The 14,379-nt window shown below is 46.6% G+C and overlaps 1 non-coding gene across 1 annotated transcript; it reads left to right on the top strand.

The window, feature by feature from the left end:
• The first annotated feature begins 10,596 nt into the window (after positions 1-10,596).
• On the top strand, positions 10,597-10,669 carry TRNAS-GCU (transfer RNA serine (anticodon GCU)). The gene has a single exon. It is a non-coding gene; the product is annotated as a tRNA-Ser (tRNA).
• Positions 10,670-14,379: the final 3,710 nt, after the last annotated feature.

Below are 14,379 nucleotides of genomic sequence, written 5' to 3'. Positions count from 1 at the left end.
ACCCGGGAGCGGTGCTATGAGGTCTCAGATGTTACGTAAAAAGTCCAGGTTTTTCCACAATACCGGACGACCATTTAATTTTTGGGCTTCCGTGGCGCAATGGTTAGCGCGTTCAGCTGCTATTCAAAAGACTGGTGGTTTGAGCCCTTCCGGGAGCGGTGTTGTGACGTCTCAGATGTAACATAAAATGTCAGAGTTTTTCCACAATACCTGACGAATATTGAACTTTCGGGCTTCCGTGGCGCAATGGTTAGCGCGTTCGGCTGTTAACCAATAGGTTGGTGGTTCGAGCCCATCCGGGAGCGGTGTTGTGAGGTCTCAGAAGTGACCTAAAAAGTCAAGGTTTTTACACAATACCTGACGAGCATTTAATTTTTGGGCTTCCGTGGCGCAATGGTTAGCGCGTTCAGCAGTAAACAAATAGGTTAGTGGTTCGAGCCCACCCGGGAGCGGCGTTGTGGGATCTCAAACGTAACGTAGAAAGCCAAAGTTTTTCCACAATACCTGACGACCATTTAATTTTTGGGCTTCCGTGGCGCAATGGTTAACGCGTTCGGGTGTTAACAAATAGGTTGGTGGTTCGAGCCTGCCCGGGAGCTGTGTTGTGGGATCTCAAATGTAACGTAGAAAGCCAAAGTTTTTCCACAATACGTGACAACCATTTAATTTCTGAGCTTCCGTGGCTGAATGGTGAGCGTTCAGCTTTTAACCAATAGGGTGGTGGTTCGAGCCCACCCGGGAGCGGTGTTGTGGGATCTCAAATGTAACGTAGAAAGACAAAGTTTTTCCACAATACCTGACGACCATTTATTTTTTGGGCTTCCTTGGCGCCATGGTTAGCGCGTTCGGCTGTTAACCAATAGGTTGGTGGTTCGAGCCCACCCGGGAGCGGCGTTGTGGGATCTCAAACGTAACGTAGAAAGCCAAAGTTTTTCCACAATACCTCACGACCATTTAATTTTTGGGCTTCCGTGGCGCAATGGTTAACGCGTTCGGCTGTTAACCAATAGGTTGGTGGTTCGAGCCCACCCGGGAGCGGTGTTGTGGGATCTCAAATGTAACGTAGAAAGCCAAAGTTTTTCCACAATACGTGACGACCATTTAATTTCTGAGCTTCCGTGGCTCAATGGTTAGCGCGTTCGGCTGTTAACCAATAGGTTGGTGGTTCGAGCCCATCCGGGAGCGGTGTTGTGAGGTCTCAGAAGTGACGTAAAAAGTCAAGGTTTTTCCACAATACCTGACGAACATTTAATTTTTGGGCTTCCATGGCGCAATGGTTAGCGCGTTCGGCTGTTAACCAAAAGGTTGGTGGTTCGAGCCCAACCGGGAGAGGTGTTGTGGGGTCTCAGATGTAGCGTAAAAAGTCAAAACTTTTCCACAATACGTGACAACCATTTAATTTCTGAGCTTCCGTGGCTGAATGGTTAGCGCGTTCAGCTTTTAACCAATAGGGTGGTGGTTCGAGCCCACCCGGGATCGGTGTTGTGGGATCTCAAATGTAACCTAGAAAGACAAAGTTTTTCCACAATACCTGACGACCATTTATTTTTTGGGCTTCCTTGGCGCAATGGTTAGCGCGTTCGGCTGTTAACCGAAAGGTTGGTGGTTCGAGCCCAACCGTGAGAGGTGTTGTAGGGTCTCAGATGTAACGTAATAAGTCATAACTTATCCACAATACCTGACAACAATTTAATCTCTGAGCTTCCGTGGCTCAATGGTTAGCGCGTTCGGCTGTTAACCAATAGGTTGGTGGTTCGAGCCCATCCGGGAGCGGTGATGTGAGGTCTCAGATGTAACGTAAAATGTCAGAGTTTTTCCACAATACCTGACGAACATTTAATTTTTGGGCTTCCGTGGCGCAATGGTTAGCGCGTTCGGCTGTTAACCAATAGGTTGGTTGTTCGAGCCCATCCGGGAGCGGTGTTGTGAGGTCTCAGATGTGACGTAAAAAGTCAAGGTTTTTACACAATACCTGACGAGCATTTAACTTTTGGGCTTCCGTGGCGCAATGGTTAGCGCGTTCGGCTGTTAACCAATAGGTTGGTTGTTCGAGCCCATCCGGGAGCGGTGTTGTGAGGTCTCAGATGTGACGCAAAAAGTCCAGGTTTTTACACAATACCTGACGAGCATTTAATTTTTGGGCTTCCGTGGCTCAATGGTTAGCGCGTTCGGCTCTTAACCTAAAGGTTGGTGGTTCGTGCCCATCCGGGATCGGTGTTGTGGCGTCTCAGATGTAACGTAAAATGTCAGAGTTTTTCCACAATACCTGACGAACATTTAACTTTTGGGCTTCCTTGGCGCAATTATTAGCGCGTTCAACTGGAAATCGAAAGGCTGGTGGTTCAAGCCCACCCGGAAGAGGTGTTGTGGGGTCTCAGATGTAGCGTAAAAAGTCAAAACTTATCCACAATACGTGACAACCATTTAATTTCTGAGATTCCGTGGCTCAATGGTTAGCGCGTTCGGCTGTTAACCAATAGGTTGGTGGTTCGAGCCCACCCGGGAGCGGTGGTGTGGGATCTCAAATGTAACGTAGAAAGCCAAAGTTTTGCCACAATACCTGACGACCATTAAATTTTTGGGCTTCCTTGGCGCAATTGTTAGTGCGTTCGGCTGTTAACCGAAAGGTTGGTGGTTCGTGCCCAACCGGAAGAGGTGTTGTAGGGTCTCAGATGTAACGTAAAAAGTCATAACTTATCTACAATACCTGACAACCATTTAATTTGTGAGCTTCCGTGGCTCAAAGGTTAGCGCGTTCGGCTGTTAACCAATAGGTTGGTGGTTCGAGCCCATCCGGGAGCGGTATTGTGACGTCTCAGATGTGACGTTAAAAGTCAAGGTTTTTCCAAAATACCTGACGACCATTTAATTTTTGGGCTTCCGTGGCGCAATGGTTAGCGCGTTCAGCTGCTATTCAAAAGACTGGTGGTTTGAGCTCTCCCGGGAGCGGTGTTGTGACGTCTCAAATGTAACATAAAATGTCAGAGTTTTTCCACAATACCTGTCGAACATTGAATTTTTGGGCTTCCGTGGCGCAATGGTTAGCGCGTTCAGCTGTTAATCGAAAGGTTGGTGGTACGAGCCCACCCGGGAGAGGTGTTGTGGGGTCTCAGATGTAGCGTAAAAAGTCAAAACTTTTCCACAATACGTGACAACCATTTTATTTCTGGGCTTCCGTGGCTCAATGATTAGTGCGTTCGGCTGTTAACCGAAAGGTTGGTGGTTCGTGCCCAACCGGAAGAGGTGTTGTAGGGTCTCAGATGTAACGTAAAAAGTCATAACTTATCTACAATACCTGACAACCATTTAATTTGTGAGCTTCCGTGGCTCAAAGGTTAGCGCGTTCGGCTGTTAACCAATAGGTGTGTGGTTCGAGCCCATCCGGGAGCGGTGTTGTGACGTCTCAGATGTGATGTAAAAAGTCAAGGTTTTTTCCACAACACCTGACGACCATTTAAATTTTGGGATTCCGTGGCGCAATGGTTAGCGCGTTCGGCTGTTAACCAATAAGTAGGTGGTTCGAGCCCATCCGGGAGCAGTGTTGTGAGGTCTCAGATGTAACGTAAAATGTCAGAGTTTTTCCACAATACCTGACGAACATTTAATTTTTGGGCTTCCGTGGCGCAATGGTTAGCGCGTTCAGCTGTTAATCGAAAGGTTGGTGGTACGAGCCCACCCGGGAGAGGTGTTGTGGGGTCTCAGATGTAGCGTAAAAAGTCAAAACTTTTCCACAATACGTGACAACCATTTTATTTCTGGGCTTCCGTGGCTCAATGATTAGTGCGTTCGGCTGTTAACCGAAAGGTTGGTGGTTCGTGCCCAACCGGAAGAGGTGTTGTAGGGTCTCAGATGTAACGTAAAAAGTCATAACTTATCTACAATACCTGACAACCATTTAATTTGTGAGCTTCCGTGGCTCAAAGGTTAGCGCGTTCGGCTGTTAACCAATAGGTGTGTGGTTCGAGCCCATCCGGGAGCGGTGTTGTGACGTCTCAGATGTGATGTAAAAAGTCAAGGTTTTTTCCACAACACCTGACGACCATTTAAATTTTGGGATTCCGTGGCGCAATGGTTAGCGCGTTCGGCTGTTAACCAATAAGTAGGTGGTTCGAGCCCATCCGGGAGCAGTGTTGTGAGGTCTCAGATGTAACGTAAAATGTCAGAGTTTTTCCACAATACCTGACGAACATTTAATTTTTGGGCTTCCGTGGCGCAATGATTAGCGCGTTCAGCTGTTAATCGAAAGGTTGAAGGTTCGAGCCCACCCGGGAGAGGTGTTGTAGGGTCTCAGATGTAACGTAAAAAGTCTTAACTTATCTACAATACCTGACAACCATTTAATTTCTGAGCTTCCGTGGCTCAAAGGTTAGCGCGTTCGGCTGTTAACCAATAGGTGTGTGGTTCGAGCCCATCCGGGAGCGGTGTTGTGACGTCTCAGATGTAACGTAAAATGTCAGAGTTTTTCCACAATACCTGACGAACATTTAATTTTTGGGCTTCCTTGGCGCAATTATTAGCGCGTTCAACTGTTAATCGAAAGGCTGGTGGTTCAAGCGCACCCGGAAGAGGTGTTGTGGGGTCTCAGATGTAGCGTAAAAAGTCAAAACTTATCCACAATACGTGACAACCATTTAATTTCTGAGCTTCCGTGGCTCAATGGTTAGCGCGTTTGGCTGTTAACCAATAGGTTGGTGGTTCGAGCCCATCCGGGAGCGGTGTTGTGAGGTCTCAGATGTGACGTAAAAAGTCAAGGTTTTTACACAATACCTGACGAGCAATTAACTTTGGGCTTCCGTGGCTCAATGGTTAGCGCGTTCGGCTGTTAACCAATAGGTTGGTGGTTCGAGCCCATCCGGGAGCGGTGTTGTGGGGTCTCAGATGTGACGTAAAAAGTCAAGGTTTTTACACAATACCTGACGAGCATTTAACTTTGGGCTTCCGTGGCTCAATGGTTAGCCCGTTCGGCTGTTAACCAATAGGTTGGTGGTTCGAGCCCATCCGGGAGCGGTATTGTGACGTCTCAAATGTGACGTTAAAAGTCAAGGTTTTTCCAAAATACCTGACGACCATTTAATTTTTGGGCTTCCGTGGCGCAATGGTTAGCGCGTTCAGCTGCTATTCAAAAGACTGGTGGTTTGAGGTCTCCCGGGAGCGGTGTTGTGACGTCTCAAATGTAACATAAAATGTCAGAGTTTTTCCACAATACCTGTCGAACATTGAATTTTTGGGCTTCCGTGGCGCAATGGTTAGCGCGTTCAGCTGTTAATCGAAAGGTTGGTGGTACGAGCCCACCCGGGAGAGGTGTTGTGGGGTCTCAGATGTAGCGTAAAAAGTCAAAACTTTTCCACAATACGTGACAACCATTTTATTTCTGGGCTTCCGTGGCTCAATGATTAGCGCGTTCGGCTGTTAACCAATAGGTTGGTGGTTCGAGCCCACCCGGGAGCGGTGTTGTGGGATCTCAAATGTAACGTAAAAATTCAAGGTTTTTCCACAATACCTGACGAACATTTAATTTTTGGGCTTCTTTGGGGCAATGGCTAGCGCGTTCGGCTGTTAACCGAAAGGTTGGTGGTTCGTTCCCAACCGGGAGAGGTGTTGTAGGGTATCAGATGTAACGTAATAAGTCATAACTTATCCACAATACCTGACAACCATTTAATTTCCGAGCTTCCGTGGCTCAATGGTTATCGCGTTCGGCTGTTAACCAATAGGTTTGTGGTTCGAGCCCATCCGGGATGCGGTGTTGTGAGGTCTCAGATGTAACGTAAAATGTCAGAGTTTTTCACAATACCTGACGAACATTTAATTTCTGAGCTTCCGTGGCTCAATGGTTAGCGCGTTCGGCTGTTAACCAATAGGTTGGTGGTTCGAGCTCATCCGGGAGCGGTGTTGTGAGGTCTCAGATGTGACGTAAAAAGTCTAGGTTTTTACGCAAAACCTGACGAGCATTTAATTTTTGGGCTTCCGTGGCGCAATGGTTAGCGCGTTCTGCTGTTGACCCATAGGTTGGTGGTTCGAGCCCACCCGGGAGCGGTGTTGTGGGATCTCAAATGTAACGTAGAAAGCCAAAGTTTTTCCACAATACCTGACGACCATTTAATTTCTGAGCTTCCGTGGCTCAATGGTTAGCGCGTTCAGCTGTTAATCGAAAGGTTGGTGGTTGTGGGGTCTCAAATGTAACGTAGAAAGCCAAAGTTTTTCCACAATACCTGACAACCATTTAATTTCTGAGCTTCCGTGGCTCAATGGTTAGCGCGTTCGGCTGTTAGCCAATAGGTTGGTGCTTCAAGCATACCCGGGAGCGGTGTTGTGGGATCTCGAATGTAACGTAGAAAGCCAAAGTTTTTCCACAATACCTGACGACCATTTAATTTTTGGGCTTCCGGGGCGCAATGGTTAGCGCGTTCAGCTGTTATTCAAAAGACTGGTGGTTTGAGCCCTTTCGGGAGCGGTGTTGTGAGGTCTCAGATGTGACGTAAAAAGTCAAGGTTTTTCCACAATACCTGACGACCGTTTAATTTTTGAGCTTCCGTGGCGCAATGGTTAGCGCGTTCTTCTGTTAATCGAAAGGTTGGTGGTTCGAGCCCACCCGGGAGAGGTGTTGTGGGGTCTCAGATGTAGCGTAAAAAGTCAAAACTTTTCCACAATACCTGACGACCATTTAATTTCTGAGCTTCCGTGGCTCAATGGTTAGCGCGTTCGGCTGTTAACCAACAGTTTGGTAGTTCGAGCCCATCCGGGAGCGGTGTTGTGAGGTCTCAGATGTGACGTAAAAAGTCAAGGTTTTTCCACAATACCTGACGACCATTTAATTTTTGGGCTTCCGTGGCGCAATGATTAGCGCGTTCAGCTGTTAATCGAAAGGTTGAAGGTTCGAGCCCACCCGGGAGAGGTGTTGTGGGGTCTCATATGTAGCGTAGAAAGTCAAAACTTATCCACAATACGTGACAATCATTTAATTTCTGAGCTTCCGTGGCTCAATGGTTAGCGCGTTCGGCTGTTAACCAATAGGTTGGTGGTTCGAGCTCATCCTGGAGCGGTGTTGTGAGGTCTCAGATGTGACGTAAAAAGTCTAGGTTTTTACGCAAAACCTGACGAGCATTTAATTTTTGGGCTTCCGTGGCGCAATGGTTAGCGCGTTCTGCTGTTGACCCATAGGTTGGTGGTTCGAGCCCACCCGGGAGCGGTGTTGTGGGATCTCAAATGTAACGTAGAAAGCCAAAGTTTTTCCACAATACCTGACGACCATTTAATTTCTGAGCTTCCGTGGCTCAATGGTTAGCGCGTTCAGCTGTTAATCGAAAGGTTGGTGGTTGTGGGGTCTCAAATGTAACGTTGAAAGACAAAGTTTTTCCACAATACCTGACAACCATTTAATTTCTGAGCTTCCGTGGCTCAATGGTTAGCGCGTTCGGCTGTTAGCCAATAGGTTGGTGCTTCAAGCATACCCGGGAGCGGTGTTGTGGGATCTCGAATGTAACGTAGAAAGCCAAATTTTTCCACAATACCTGACGACCATTTAATTTTTGGGCTTCCGGGGCGCAATGGTTAGCGCGTTCAGCTGTTATTCAAAAGACTGGTGGTTTGAGCCCTTTCGGGAGCGGTGTTGTGAGGTCTCAGATGTGACGTAAAAAGTCAAGGTTTTTCCACAATACCTGACGACCGTTTAATTTTTGAGCTTCCGTGGCGCAATGGTTAGCGCGTTCTTCTGTTAATCGAAAGGTTGGTGGTTCGAGCCCACCCGGGAGAGGTGTTGTGGGGTCTCAGATGTAGCGTAAAAAGTCAAAACTTTTCCACAATACCTGACGACCATTTAATTTCTGAGCTTCCGTGGCTCAATGGTTAGCGCGTTCGGCTGTTAACCAACAGTTTGGTAGTTCGAGCCCATCCGGGAGCGGTGTTGTGAGGTCTCAGATGTGACGTAAAAAGTCAAGGTTTTTCCACAATACCTGACGACCATTTAATTTTTGGGCTTCCGTGGCGCAATGATTAGCGCGTTCAGCTGTTAATCGAAAGGTTGAAGGTTCGAGCCCACCCGGGAGAGGTGTTGTGGGGTCTCATATGTAGCGTAGAAAGTCAAAACTTATCCACAATACGTGACAATCATTTAATTTCTGAGCTTCCGTGGCTCAATGGTTAGCGCGTTCGGCTGTTAACCAATAGGTTGGTGGTTCGAGCTCATCCTGGAGCGGTGTTGTGAGGTCTCAGATGTGACGTAAAAAGTCTAGGTTTTTACGCAAAACCTGACGAGCATTTAATTTTTGGGCTTCCGTGGCGCAATGGTTAGCGCGTTCTGCTGTTGACCCATAGGTTGGTGGTTCGAGCCCACCCGGGAGCGGTGTTGTGGGATCTCAAATGTAACGTAGAAAGCCAAAGTTTTTCCACAATACCTGACGACCATTTAATTTCTGAGCTTCCGTGGCTCAATGGTTAGCGCGTTCAGCTGTTAATCGAAAGGTTGGTGGTTGTGGGGTCTCAAATGTAACGTTGAAAGACAAAGTTTTTCCACAATACCTGACAACCATTTAATTTCTGAGCTTCCGTGGCTCAATGGTTAGCGCGTTCGGCTGTTAGCCAATAGGTTGGTGCTTCAAGCATACCCGGGAGCGGTGTTGTGGGATCTCGAATGTAACGTAGAAAGCCAAATTTTTCCACAATACCTGACGACCATTTAATTTTTGGGCTTCCGTGGCGCAATGGTTAGCGCGTTCGGCTGTTAACCGAAAGGTTGGTGGTTCAAGCCCATCCGGGAGCGGTGTTGTGACGTCTCAGATGTTACGTAAAAAGTCAAGGTTTTTCCACAATACCTGACGACCATTTAATTTTTGGGCTTCCGTGGCTCAATGGTTAGCGCGTTCGGCTGTTAACCAATAGGTTGGTGGTTCGAGCCCACCCGAGAGAGGTGTTGTGGGGTCTCAGATGTAGCGTAAAAAGTCAAAACTTTTCCACAATACGTGACAACCATTTAATTTCTGAGCTTTCGTGGCTCAAAGGTTAGCGCGTTCGGCTGTTAGCCAATAGGTTGGTGGTTCGAGCCCACCCGGGAGCGGTGTTGTGGGATCTCAAATGTAACGTAGAAAGCCAAAGTTTTTCCACAATACCTGACGACCATTTAATTTTTGGGCTTCCGGGGCGCAATGGTTAGCGCGTTCAGCTGTTATTCAAAAGACTGGTGGTTTGAGCCCTTTCGGGAGCGGTGTTGTGAGGTCTCAGATGTGACGTAAAAAGTCAAGGTTTTTCCACAATACCTGACGACCATTTAATTATTGAGCTTCCGTGGCGCAATGGTTAGCGCGTTCAGCTGCTATTCAAAAGACTGGTGGTTTGAGGTCTCCCGGGAGCGGTGTTGTGACGTCTCAAATGTAACATAAAATGTCAGAGTTTTTCCACAATACCTGTCGAACATTGAATTTTTGGGCTTCCGTGGCGCAATGGTTAGCGCGTTCAGCTGTTAATCGAAAGGTTGGTGGTACTAGCCCACCCGGGAGAGGTGTTGTGGGGTCTCAGATGTAGCGTAAAAAGTCAAAACTTTTCCACAATACCTGACGACCATTTAATTTGTGGGCTTCCGTGGCGCAATGGTTAGCGCGTTCGGCTGTTATCCGAAAGGTTGGTGGCTCAAGCCCAAACGGGAACGTTGGTGTTAAGTTTTATAAGTAACGTAAAAAGTCAAAGTTTTTCCACAATTCTTGACAACATTTTATATTCTAAGCTTCCATGGCGCAATGCTTAGCGCGTTCGGCTGTTAACCGAAAGGTTGGTGTTTCGAGCCCATCCGGGAGCGGTGCTGTGAGGTCTCAGATGTAACGTAAAATGTCAGAGTTTTTCCACAATTCCTGACAACATTTTATATTCTAAGCTTCCATGGCGCAATGCTTAGCTCGTTCGGCTGTTAACCGAAAGGTTGGTGTTTCGAGCCCATACGGGAGCGGTGCTGTGAGGTCTCAGATGTAACGTAAAATGTCAGAGTTTTTCCACAATACCTGACGAACATTTATTTTTTGGGCTTCCGTGGCTCAATGGTTATCACGTTCGGCTTTTTACCGAATGGTTGGTGGTTCGAGCCCACCCGTTAGCGGTGTTGTGAGATCTCAAATGTAACGTAAAAAGCCAAAGTGTTTCCACAATACCTGACGACCATTTAATTTTAGGGCTTCCGTGGCACAATGGTTAGCGCGTTCGGCTGTTAACCGAAAGGTTGGAGGTTCGAGACCATCCGGGAGCGGTGTTGCGAGGTCTAAGATGTAACGTAAAAAGTCAGAGTTTTTCCACAATACCTGACGAACACTTAATTTTTGGGCTTCCGTGGCTCAATGAAATTCGCGTTCGGCTTTTAACCGATAGTATGGTGGTTCAAGCCCATCCGGGAGCGGTGTTGTGAGATCTCAAATGTAACGTAAAAAGCTAAAGTTTTTCCACAATACCTGACGACCATTTAATTTTTGGGCTTCCGTGTCTCAATGAAATTCGCGTTCGGCTTTTAACCGATAGTTTGGTGGTTCAAGCCCATCCGGGAGCGGTATTGTTAGGTCTCAGATGTAACGTAAAAAGCCAAAGTTTTTCCACAATACCTGACGACCATTTAATTTTTGGGCTTCCGTGGCTCAATGGTTAGCACGTTCGGCTGCTAACCGAAAGGTTGGTGGTTCGAGCCCATCCGGGAGCGGTGTTGTGAAGTGTCAGCTGTAACCCAAAATATAAAGTTTTTCCACAGTACCTGACGACCATTTAATTTTTGGGCTTCCTTGGCGCAATGCTTAGCTTGTTCGGCTGTTATCCGAAAGATGTTATTTTATATCGTTTGGGTATTATTTGTGCGCCTTTTAATGAATGAGGCTTTTTCAACCCTTTTTCACACCGTTTATTTAAGCGAATGGTGTATAAAAAATATCGCACTAATTCTATGCCATTTGAGCACCATTTAATGGGGTATTCAATGGGGTTATTTTAAATAATTAAGGTATCATTTGCAAACCTTTTAAAGAATTATGCTTTATAAACCCATTTCTTCACCATTCGTTTAAGCTAATGGTGTTTTTAAAATATCGAACCATTTTCGTACTATTTCCGCACCTTGTCAAGGTGCACAAATAGTGCACATTGTTTTAACACCATTATGGCATAATTTAGACACCACAACTTTTTACAGTGTGGAGCAGGATACTACACTTAATGAAGATGATGATGATGATTGCTCTGACTCGCAGCCACTTTCAAAAATAGCCAAAACTAACATGGTAAGCACCTTAATTACTTGGCTCCAATTTTTCGTCGCCCTAAGTTTTTAGTATCATTGGACGGGAACAAATTGGACTATAACATACTCAAAGGACATCACCGTATCTCTAGAAGAACCTGAGTTATGGCATGTTTTTGAACATTTCGCTTAATTACTCGGCCCATGCTTGTGGTGTAAATAGTATGGTTGGATGGGCGGACAAATTGGACTATAACACACTCAAAGTTCATCCCTGTATCTCTTGTAGAACCAGAGGGTAAACGAGTGCAACAGGGTGGGTTAGCTAAACGAGTGCGACAGGGTGGGTTAGCTAAACGAGTGCGACAGGGTGGGTTAGCTAAACGAGTGCGACAGGGTGGGTTAGCTAAACGAGTGCGACAGGGTGGGTTAGCTAAACGAGTGCGACAGGTTGGGTTAGCTAAACGAGTGCGACAGGGTGGGTTAGGTAAACGAGTGCGACAGGGTGGGTTAGCTAAACGAGTGCGACAGGGTGGGTTAGCTAAACGAGTGCGACAGGGTGGGTTAGCTAAACGAGTGCGACAGGGTGGGTTAGCTAAACGAGTGCGACAGGGTGGGTTAGCTAAACGAGTGCGACAGGGTGGGTTAGCTAAACGAGTGCGACAGGGTGGGTTAGCTAAACGAGTGCGACAGGGTGGGTTAGCTAAACGAGTGCGACAGGGCGGGTTAGCTAAACGAGTGCGACAGGGCGGGATAGCTAAACGAGTGCGACAGGGTGGGTTAGCTAAACGAGTGCGACAGGGCGGATTAGCTAAACGAGTGCGACAGGGTGGGTTAGCTAAACGAGTGCGACAGGGTGGGTTAGCTAAACGAGTGCGACAGGGTGGGTTAGCTAAACGAGTGCGACAGGGTGGGTTAGCTAAACGAGTGCGACAGGGTGGGTTAGCTAAACGAGTGCGACAGGGTGGGTTAGCTAAACGAGTGCGATTATTATTATTAATTATATAAAATAACCCCATTGAATACCCCATTAAATGGTGCTCAAATGGCATAGAATTAGTGCGATATTTTTTATACACCATTCGTTTAAATAAACGGTGTGAAAAAGAGTTGAAAAAGCCTCATTCATTAAAAAGCGCACAAATAATACCCAAACGATATAAAATAACACCTTTCGGATAACAGCCGAACGTGCTAACCATTCAGCCACGGAGGCCCAAAAAAAAATGTTCGTCAGGTCTTTTGGAAAAACTTTGGCTTTTTACGTTACATTTGAGATCTCACAACACCGCTCCCGGGTGGGCTCGAACCACGAACCATTCGGTTAGCAGCCGAACGTGCTAACCATTCAGCCACGGAAGCCCAAAAATGAAATGTTCGTCAGGTATTTTGGAAAAACTCTGACTTTTTACATTACATCTGAGACCTCACAATACCGCTCCCGGATGGGCTTGAACCACCAAACTATCGGTTAAAAGCCGAACGCGAATTTCAATGAGCCACGGAAGCCCAAAAATTAAATGGTCGTCAGGTATTGTGGAAAAACTTTAGCTTTTTACGTTACATTTGAGATCTCACAACACCGCTCCCGGATGTGCTTGAACCACCAAACTATCGGTTAAAAGCCGAACGCGAATTTCATTGAGCCACGGAAGCCCAAAATTAAATATTCGTCAGGTATAGTGGAAAAACTTTAGCTTTTTACGTTACATTTGAGATCTCACAACACCGCTCCCGGGTGGGCTCGAACCACCAACCTTTCGGTTAACAGATGAACGCGATAACCATTCAGCCACGGAAGCCCTAAAATGAAATGTTCGTCAGGTCTTTTGGAAAAACTTTAGCTTTTTACGTTACATCTGAGACCTCACAATACCGCTCCCGGATGGGCTTGAACCAACAAACTATCGGTTAAAAGCCGAACGCGAATTTCATTGAGCCACGGAAGCCCAAATATTAAATGGTCGTCAGGTATTGTGGAAAAACTCTGACCCAGATGGGCTCTAACCACCAACCTTTCGGTTAAAGCCGAACGTGCTAACCATTCAGCCACGGAGGCCCAAAAATGAAATGTTCGTCAGGTCTTTTGGAAAAACTTTAGGTTTTTACGTTACATTTGAGATCACACAACACGGTCCCGGATGTGCTTGAACCACCAAACTATCGGTTAAAAGCCGAACGCGAATTTCATTGATTCACGGAAGCCCAAAAATTAAATGTTCGTCAGGTATTGTGGAAAAACTCTGACTTTTTACGTTTTATCTGAGGCCTCAGAACACCGCTCCCGGATGGGCTCGAACCACCAGCCTTTCGGTTAACAGCTGAACGCGCTAACCATTGCGCCACGGAAGCCCGAAAATTAAATGGTCGTCAGGTATTGTGGAAACACTTTGGCTTTTTACGTTACATTTGATATCTCACAACTCCGCTCCCGGGTGGGCTCGAACCACCAACCATTCGGTTAACAGCCGAACGTGATAACCATTCAGCCACGGAAGCCCAAAAATGAAATGTTCGTCAGGACATTTGGAAAAACTTTAGCTTTTTACGTTGCATTTGAGATCTCACAACACGCTCTCGGATGTGCTTGAACCACCAAACTATCGCTTAAAAGCCGAACGCGAATTTCATTGAGCCACGGAAGCCCAAAAATTAAATGTTCGTCAGGTATTGTGGAAAAACTTTGGCTTTTTACGTTACATTTGAGATCTCACAACACCGCTCCCGGGTGGGCTCGAACCACGAACCATTCGGTTAGCAGCCGAACGTGCTAACCATTCAGCCACGGAAGCCCAAATATGAAATGTTCGTCAGGTACTTTGGAAAAACTCTGACTTTATACATTACATCTGAGACCTCACAATTCCGCTCTTGGATGGGCTTGAACCACCAAACTATCGGTTAAAAGCCGAACGCGAATTTCAATGAGCCACGGAAGCCCAAAAATTAAATGGTCGTCAGGTATTGTGGAAAAACTTTAGCTTTTTACGTTACATTTGAGATCTCACAACACCGCTCCCGGATGTGCTTGAACCACCAAACTATCGGTTAAAAGCCGAACGCGAATTTCATTGAGCCACGGAAGCCCAAAATTAAATGTTCGTCAGGTATAGTGGAAAAACTCTGACTTTTTACGTTACATCCGAAACCTCACAACACCGCTCCCGGATGGGCTCTAA

This window comes from Phalangium opilio, unplaced genomic scaffold, assembly GCF_054372755.1.
Source record: "Phalangium opilio isolate 3A_F unplaced genomic scaffold, DU_Popi_V2 ptg000002l_1, whole genome shotgun sequence".
Lineage (NCBI taxonomy): Eukaryota > Metazoa > Arthropoda > Arachnida > Opiliones > Phalangiidae > Phalangium > Phalangium opilio.
Note: the sequence above shows the minus strand (reverse complement) of the source record. Positions and strands in the feature narration are given on the sequence as shown.